This window comes from Myotis daubentonii, chromosome 3 (assembly GCF_963259705.1).
Source record: "Myotis daubentonii chromosome 3, mMyoDau2.1, whole genome shotgun sequence".
NCBI lineage: Eukaryota > Metazoa > Chordata > Mammalia > Chiroptera > Vespertilionidae > Myotis > Myotis daubentonii.
Window position 1 is genome coordinate 196266107 of NC_081842.1, and position 9328 is coordinate 196275434.

Consider the following 9328-nt stretch of genomic DNA (forward strand, 5'->3'; position numbering starts at 1 on the left):
TTCAAAATGGAGTTGTTTTTATTGTGATAGTGACCTTCCGAGATCCAGGAGATCCAGGAGCCGGGATGGGCTTCATCGCCCGCCACCGCGCCCTCTCCCCATCCCCGCCTTCGGTAACAATGGGAGCCCTGAAAGAGGTTTTCCGATAAAGTGTGGTCCTGTGAAGCTTCTTAAAATGGGTGCCAGAAGTTTCCCGGGGAGTGTAGCCTTGGAATCTACATTATAAAGAGACTTCTCCGGAAATAGGGTTTGGCACAGGCTGATGTGCGCTGGAATTCCTGTCCTAGTGAAGTCGCCTATGAAATTCAAAGCTCAGCATTCGTAAATTCATTTATGTATTGTCTGTGGCTGCTATCATACAAAGCAGCTGTGATATTCTGTGACTGGCAAAGCCTAAAATGTTTACTATTTAAGCATTGCAGGAAAAGTTTGCTGACTCTTGGCATAGAATCTGGAGGTTTTGACATAGGTCAGAAGGTGCGAGGAGGTTTCCCTGAGAAAGTGGCCCATAAACTTGTAGTTAATCAGGCCAAGAATTGGGGAAGAGCATTCCAGGCAGAAGGAAGAACACATGGGAAAGCACTGTGGTCTGAAGGAACCTGGCACATCCTAAATATTGTTAGGCCTGTCATTGACGCTAGAATGTAACAGCAGCGGAAGCTCATGAGCCTGGTGAGGTCCTGAGGAGCCAGATCCTTCTGGGTCAGATAGTCCAGGTCCAGGATATTGGCTCTTACTCTGAGAGCAATGAGTAAGAGCAATGGGAAGCCATTGAAAGGTTTATAAGCAGGGGAGGGATTCAGATTTCCTTTTTTTTTTTTTTGGTATGTTTTTTTAAAGATATATTTTTATTGCCCTAGCTGCTTTTAGTCAGTGGCTAGAGCAGTGATGGCGAACCTTTTGAGCTCGGCTGTCAGCATTTTGAAAAACCCTAACTTAACTCTGGTGCCGTGTCACATATAGAAATTTTTTGATATTTGCAACCATAGTAAAACAAAGATTTATATTTTTGATATTTATTTTATATATTTAAATGCCATTTAACAAAGAAAAATCAACCAAAAAAATGAAGTTCGTGTGTCAGAGATTTGCCATCACTGGGATAAAGTATTGGCCTGCAGATTAAAGGGTCCTGGGTTTGATTCCAGTCAAGGGCACATACCTTGGTTGCAGGCTCCTCCCCAGCCTGGGCCCTGGTCAGGGCACGTGCAAGAGGCAACCAATCAATGTATTTCTCTCACATAGATATTTCTCTCTGTCTTTTCCACTCTCTCTAAAATCAATGGAAAAATATTCTCGGGTGAGGATTCAAAAAAAAAAAGATATATTTTTATTGATTTCAGAGAGGAAGTGAGAGGGTGAGAGAGACAGAAACATCAATGACAAGAGAGAATCATTGACAGACTGCCTCCTGCACACGCCCCCACTGGAGATAGAGCCCTGACTGGGAATGGAATCTTGACCTCCAGGTTCATAGGTTGACGCTCAACCACCAAGCCACACGGACCAGGCCAGATTTCCTTTTTTAAAGGATTATTCTGGCACACTGTGAGAATGAATTAGGGCAAATCTGAGTGAAAGTGAAGAGATCAATTAGGAAATTATATTACAGTAGTTCAAATGAGGAGACACAGTGGCTTGATCTAGTGTGTTTTCAATGGGGATGAAGAAAAGACAGATGCAAAAGATGCTCAAAAAGTATTTAGGGCATCAAATCTACTGGACTTGGTGACTGACAGGGTGGAAGAGTAGGGGGGGGGGTCAAGGCTGACCCCAGGTTTGAATGGAAGTACTATTACTGCCTCCCTCCCTGCCGCGCTTGTACAAATCTGCGCACATTCATCACAAGGTACTGAAATCCTCCATTATATTCCTTTGTCTCCCGCAGAGAGCCATCTCTCAGAAGGGAGCAACTAGCTTGTGTGTGTGTGTGTGTGTGTGTGTTTTGTTTTGAACGAGCTTGTTCATGTCTTCCTAGGGCCTGGTGGTGGGCTAGGCACAGAATTGGCAGTAGTAAATGCATATGGACTTTTCTTAGTTCTTCTTTCTCCTTTTCTTATAGAGGCTCCTCTATTCTCCCAATTGCTCAGGTTCAAAATCTCCCAGGAATCCTGGCTTCCTCGTGTTGCCTCATCCACCGTATGGCATCAGTCACAAAGTCCAATGTGTTCTGTCCCCAGGACATGTGTTGAATCTCCTACCACCCTCTTTCAGTCCTTCTCATGTCTTACCACGGTAAAGTGGTTAAAACCGTGCCCGAGCCACAGTTAGTGGTATGTAAGTGTTGGCTATGATTACGAGTTCTTCCCCAGCCTCCCTGGCTCCTGCCTCTTTCCAACCAGTCCATCCTGTGGAAGGCAGAGTGCTGTCATTCATGTGCAGCTCTGATCGTGTTGCTCCCTGACTTCAGGGCTCTCAGGATCAAACCCAAAATCTCTGACGTGGTCTAACCTCTAAATCTCTAGTTTTACCTTCATTTCCAAAGGTTCTCCACTGCCATCAGGATGGAGGGGAAGCTTAAGGCCTTCCACCATCTGGCCTCCATGATCTCACCAGCCTCGGCTCCTCCATACACAATGGTCCAGTCATGTGTGCTATTCTTTTTTTATTAATATATTTTATTATATATACTTTTATTGATTTTTACAGTGAGGAAAGGAGAGGGATAGAGAGTTAGAAACATCGATGAGAGAGAAGCATCAATCAGCTGCCTCCTGCACAACCCCCACTGGGGATCGAGCCTGCAATCATGGTACATGCCCTTGACCAGAATCGAACCTGGGACCCTTCAGTCCACAGGCGGACGCTCTATCCACTGAGCCAAACCGGTTTCAGCATATGTGCTATTTTTGACGGTACTCTGGGCTTCCTGCCTCCTCGTGACAGCTCATGCCCTTCTTTCCCAGTTGCCCCACCTATCAACGGCTTATCTCATCAGTTCAGGGTCCCCCTCTCTCAGGTGTACCCCAACTTCTCTCTCTCTTTTTTTTTTTTAATCTTCACCCCAGGATATTTTTTCATTGATTTTTAGAGCGAGTGAAAGGGAGGGGGAGAGACAGAGGAAGAGAAAAACATCGATGTGAGAGAGACACATCCATTGGTTGCCTCACACATATGCCCAACGGGGTCAGGAATCCAGCCTGCAAACCAGGCACATGCCCTTGACCATCAAACCTGGGACCCTTCAGTCTGTGGGTTGATGTTCTATCCACTGAGCCAAACGGGGTAGGGCACCAACCTCTCTTCTGCATTTGTCAGATTCTCCCATACATTGTTGTGGTTTCTGCACCTCAATTCCTCTTCTAACCGAAAAACAGAGTGGCCATCTATTGCTGTGCCTGCTCAGCATCCTTCCATTCCTCCTCCTCTGGTAACAGCACTCTGATAATGCTTCAGAAAGCCTTCCTGCCCCCACCCTGGCTCCAGACTGATCAGGTGACCCTGGCTGATCAGCACATTTCATCACTGGGACTTCATTGATTGGCAGGTGACTCAAGCCAGGCAAGCAGGGGAAATGTGCATCGGCCTGAGACCTGTGCTGGAACACTGAGAAAGGGACCCTGTCTTCCTTCTGGGGTTGTTACTGGTCACCTTTGCCACTCTTGGAGAGAGCCTTCCTGAGAATGAAGCCTAACACAGTTGGAAAGCAGAGCCATGAGCTGAGAAAGACATATTCCTGGTAATACCATTGAGCCCTTGGATTCAGCCACGCCTGAAGTCAGCAACACCTCTGGACTTTCCCATGCATGAGCCAATAAATGAATTCATTTGAGTTGGGTTTCTGTCACTTCTAAGCTCAAGCCATGACTAGCAGAGAGAAGTGGTCGGAGCGATCTATGGTGCACAAGAGGCTTTCAGGGCAACAAGGAAGATGGGAAGGGGAATCAGGACAGACCGAGACCAGCACCATGTGTGACCCTCTCAACTTGAAGGACCTCGTGGAAAAGAGGAGCCGTTGCCTCTGCTGTTGCTCAGACCATCCAAGTACCTTCACCTCCCTCTCTGCTCGCAGAAGATCCATACCAAGCTTTTTGGTCAGGGTAACAGTTGGCCTGAACTCAGGAGAGGGTGGGGAAGGGGTGAGATGTAAGTATCACTCTCAAATCCTAATACTAACATTTGTACCAGCTTCTGGTGATGGGCTCTTCTCACGGAACTGGACTGTGTATCATGTCCTGTGTCCTCTGTATCTCCCTGGCACAGAGACTGCCACAGTTCTCAACATAAATAATATCAATTGCTCAGATCTTGATTGAATTCCTGCCCCATTCACGAGATAGGAAGGGATACCAAATATACAGATGAGATGCAGTATAATTTCTGTTCGCAGGGGTCTCCAGTGACCGACAGCCTCAGAGGGGCAGGGAAGGCCCCCCACAGAGGAAGCATTTGAGCTGGTTCTTGAAGGATGGGAGGGGCGTTGCCAGGAAAGGGTAAAGGTGTGGAGTTATGATAGGTTCACTCAAGAGGATGTTGTACTCCCCCAAGGAAACTTGTGAAGACTGTTCTGTTTGACATCCCCACATACACAGGTACCCGCACGCACACACATCTCTGAGTGAACCAGAAGGAAGGGGTTCACTTCAATTCGCTCATGTGGGCAGAGCAATGGGGACTGGGCACTGAAAGCCAGACCCTTCCAGAAGGAAAAGAGGCTCATGGAATAGGTCCTGTGGAAATGCAGGATGTAACACCAACCACCAGCAGTTGGGGCGTCCCCCTTTGGGGTAACTGTAAGTGAAACATCAATGACCCCTCTTGGACTCAAAAGAGAGTTATTCCCAGGAAAGTCCGAGTCAGACCTCAGAGGATCGACACAGGCCCCGCTCCAGACTGGGGCTTAGGCCGTAGACCCTGCCTCCCCTGCCCCCGCTGCCCCTCTTGCATCAGAAGCAGAAGCCTGGACCTTGATGATCTCACTCTCCCAAACAGAACAGGACCTCATTGGCACATTTTATTTACTCCTAAGACATGCTTCTTTGAAACAGCTGCCTTTTTATCTTTGGTTTAACTTAGTGTTTTTCAACCAGGGGTGATTTTATCCAACAGTTGATACTGGACAATGTCTGGAGACACTTTCGGTTGTTGCAACCAGGAGAGGAGGTTGGGGGGAATGAGGAGGTGCTACTGACATCTGGTGGTCAGAGGCAAGGGATGCTGCTAAACATCCTACAATGCATAGGGTGGCTCCCACAACAAAAAATAATCCGGCCCCAAACAGCAATAAGTGCCAAGGTTCGGCAACCCTTTATCTTGCTTAGAGAGAAAAAAATTCAGAAACACTGAGCTTTAAAATATTCTTAATGTCTGACCAGCAGTAACTAGCACAAGGTTGTTGTTTTACAAGCCATCAATAAATTCGTACTTGCTCTCCTTTCCCCAGCTCCTGTATGGGAAGATGGTGGAGGTGGTGGTGGGTGGGGGGTGCTGCAGAGGTAGATTGGGGTTGGGTGGAGATGAGAGATGGGGGTCACAAAGTGAGCACACAAGCTTTAGAGTCCCATCTGAGTTCACATTCCAGCCTTGACTACTTTAGCTGTGTGCTTTCAGGCAAGTGGTTCTTTCTGAGCCCGTTTTCCCATCTGTAAAAGAGAACCACTCCCACTTTCCAAGGTCCAGGCACTTAGCTGGTAACATGACTTCACCCTGAGGCTGTGGGGGAGCCAGCAGAGGACAGAGGATGTTAAGTGTGTCAGCTTTGAGTGGTTGCTGGGGCAGCCTGGAAGGGAGACCACTTACCCTGACAGTGTCTGTGTTTAATTCCCTCCAGACAGGTCCGAAAGTCCTTCTTGCAGTCTAGCTGGAACCTCTCAGTGCCTCAGCAGGTTGTTGCCACCACAATAGTCTGACTATGTTGCTGAGAAACATATTGAGGTTATAATTTGCATTTTGGTCTCCTTGCTATCGGTAGGTTTCCTCCTTTTTGCCTGGGGTGAGGACTGAGGCTCTTGCAGGCTTTGAGGTTGCCAGGCCAAAAGCAGAGGTTGCCAGGCACTGAAAGACATCCCTCAGCTAGGGCTTTTGTTTACGAGGTTGGGCTCTAGGAGACATGGAGCAGGGTTATTCCAGAGCACAGGGCTCCCAGGATGGGAGGGGCGGAAGTGGGCCCATCAAAGAAGGCCTGAAGAGTTTTCCCAAGGCTGAAAAAGTGGTGTCTTTGCTGCTGCTGTTGTCTTAACTTGAGTAATAGCAACTTTTCACCACTCCCACATGGGTCTCCCAGGACCTTGGATCGGCCTGCGTAGCTGCTGTTTGCGGGGAGGGAATGGATGTGTGAGTGCTGAGAGCGGTGGTTGGAGAGTCACAGCAAAAGAGCACTGTGGCCAAGCCGCACAGATCCACGAGGATAACTCAAAGTTGACTGATGATCAGAGTCCTCCCCTGGATGTTCTAGACTGGAGAAACCCTCAGGGGCTTCCGAGAGGTGGGGCATTATAAAATTTTAAATTATGGCCCAGCCGGCGTGGCTCAGTGCTTGAGTGTCAGCCTATGAACCAAGAGGTCACAGTTCGATTCCCAGTCAGGGCACGTGCCTGAGTTGCAAGCTCAATCCCCAGTGTGAGGCATGGAGGAGGCAGCCGATCAATGATTCTCTCTCCTCATTGATGTTTCTATCTTTCTCTCCCTCTCTGAAATCAATAAAAATATATATTTAAAAAATTAAATTATGTAAACATAAAACTAAATAACGTATATTCAGAGGTAATAGCATTCAAAGTGCATCACTTCCTAATTATTTTACTATATTTTGCTATTATCTGTGCTCTTTGGGGTTTTTCACATCTGTATGGTGGAAATACTACATAATGGTGCCCTGCTGCTCACCTCTTCCAGCAGTACTATCAGTGAAATCATATTGGCAGTTTGAAATTGGCCCTGGGAGTATTTACACCATAGAAATTGGCAAATGCTACAAATCAAGTTTCTTCCTAACATCCCCCCTCCCCCAAGCTGTTTGTCAACATTTATACCACTGGGTAGAGGATTCCGAAAATGTGATTGGGATTGAGTTTTGGGAGTGCGGGGGTTGGAGCAGATAATGTGATTTAGAAAAATAAATAAATGAGACATGTCTTACAGGTGGATATTGTGGATAAAATGCATACTTGCTGCAAATACCTAGTCCAGAAATACTTGGGGGCTCATCTCTTCCTCCTCCGTTAGAGATAAGAGTGCACACCACTCACAAAGCACCCCTAAATATGCCTGTGGCACCTTCTGGATGGAACAAGACCAGAAATGTCATGAGGGCAGGAGCTCTGTTCGCTGCGGCTTTAGCAGGCCCTCGGAGCCCCTCTCAGTCTCAGCAACTTCCCCAGTTCCTCTGGCTTCCGAGGCCATGCTGGGGGCAAGGCGATGCACAAAGGCTGATGGGAGAACCAGGAGTTGCTTCTTCTCAGCCCATGGATCTACGTGGGAGCCAGGAAGATTGTCAGTTGGGGCCATTCCTCCCCAGCGAACATTTGGCAACGTCTAGAGGCATTTTCATTTGTCACAACTTGAGGGAAAGGGTGCTACTGGCATCTGATGGGCAGAAGCTGCTAAACACCCTGCAGTGCCCAGAACAGCCCCCCACCCCCTTTACATCAAAGAATTACCCTGCCCCAAACATCAATAGTGCTGAGGCTGGGAAACCTTGGGGTAGGAGACACAGTGGGGAGAAGTTCCGAGGTCCTGGGAGAACCATGTGGGGGTAGGGCCTAGGAAGAGATAAAGAAAAGGTCTGCCTGCTTGGTAGCTACTGATCTCTTCCTCCCCATGACACCCATTTCTCTGTGTGGGTCATTCAGTCTCTGATTCTGTGTCTTGCCCTGCTTTTCCAGTCTGTCCCTGGTGTTGTCCCAGTTTATCTCCTGTTTATCTCTTGGTCTCTTTTTCTCACTCTCAGTCATGCCACCGACTCTGGCTGGGTCCTTGTGTTCTGAGACATGAGACAAGCCTTTGGCATTCGTCCTCCCTCAGCCCACACTAATCACTCCAGCTGCCTTGGTCTGGGAAATGGGCCAGGAGGTTGGTGAAGGGGGAGGGTACAAGACAGGGGAGGGGGCCTAAAGGTTCCCATTCTCCCACCACCTATCCTGCGTTTGACTTTTAGGGCCCTACTGCCTGCCTCCCAGAGGCCTGGAGCTCCAGCCTGCTCTCTTTCTTTAGCCTCCAGGGCCTGGGACCAAGGTCAGCCTCCCTAAGTGGCCTCGCCCTGCCCACAGACCCCTCCCTCCCCACCCAGCTTCTTAAATTCCTCCTCTAGCCTCGTCCAGCAGCTGTTACAAAACAACTGGGGGCTGGGCAGCTCCTCATCTGCAGTCCTGCCCTGGGCAGTAAGGGACACCAGGCTCATGACTGCTTTTGAGCCCAGAACCCTCTGACTAGTGACCAGTGGCCTCTGCCCTGGCCCTAGTCCAGCACTCAGAGCCAGGACATGGTCCTCTGTGCTTGGAGCCCAGTGCTCTGCATCCAGGCTCAATTACCAATGCCCGTCACCAGGACCAGGACCAGGACCCAGCCCTTAGTGCCTGCTGCCAGACCTGCCATCCTGCCCCTCCCATCACGTCACCTGGCAGTCTCCCCGGCGGCCTGGGCTGCTGTGTGCTGGGTCAGCAGCACCCACAGTGGGCACTGGGTGAGGCCAAGGACCCTGCAGAAAAGCCTGGTGGAAATTTTTACTTTTTATTATTTTTACTAGGGGCCCGGTGCACGAAATTCGTGCACTGTGTGTGTGTGTGGGGGGGAGTGTCCCTCAGCCCAGCCTGCCCCCTCTCACATACTGGGAGCCCTCAGGCGTTGACCCCCATCACCCTCCAATCGCAGGATTGGCCCCTTGCCCAGGCCTGATGCCTCTGGCCTAGGCGTCCGGCCCGGGCAGCGGGGACCCGCAGCTGCAGCGGCCCCACGATCGTGGGCTTCGCTTTAGGCCCAGGCAAGGGACCCCTAGCTCCTGGGACTGCCAGCTTCGACCGTGTCCAGCTCCCATCGCTGGCTCCACCCCTACTTCCTGCTATCACTGGCCAGGGCGGAAAAGGCACCTGATTCTCCGATCATGGCTGGGGGGCAGGGCAAAGGCGGCCCCAGGGCCGCCTTTGCCCTGCCCCCCAGCTCTTAGCTCCCCCCTGGGTTTCCGATCACTGTCAGTGGCAGGGGGCTTCTTCCTGCTTTCCCTTTTGCCTCCCTGCATTGTGCCTACATATGCAAATTAACTGCCATCTTGTTGGCAGTTAACTGCCAATCTTAGTTGGCAGTTAATTTGCATATAGCCCTGATTAGCCAATGAAAAGGGTAGCTCGTACGCCAATTACCATTTTTCTCTTTTATTAGTGTTGATTTTTAATAT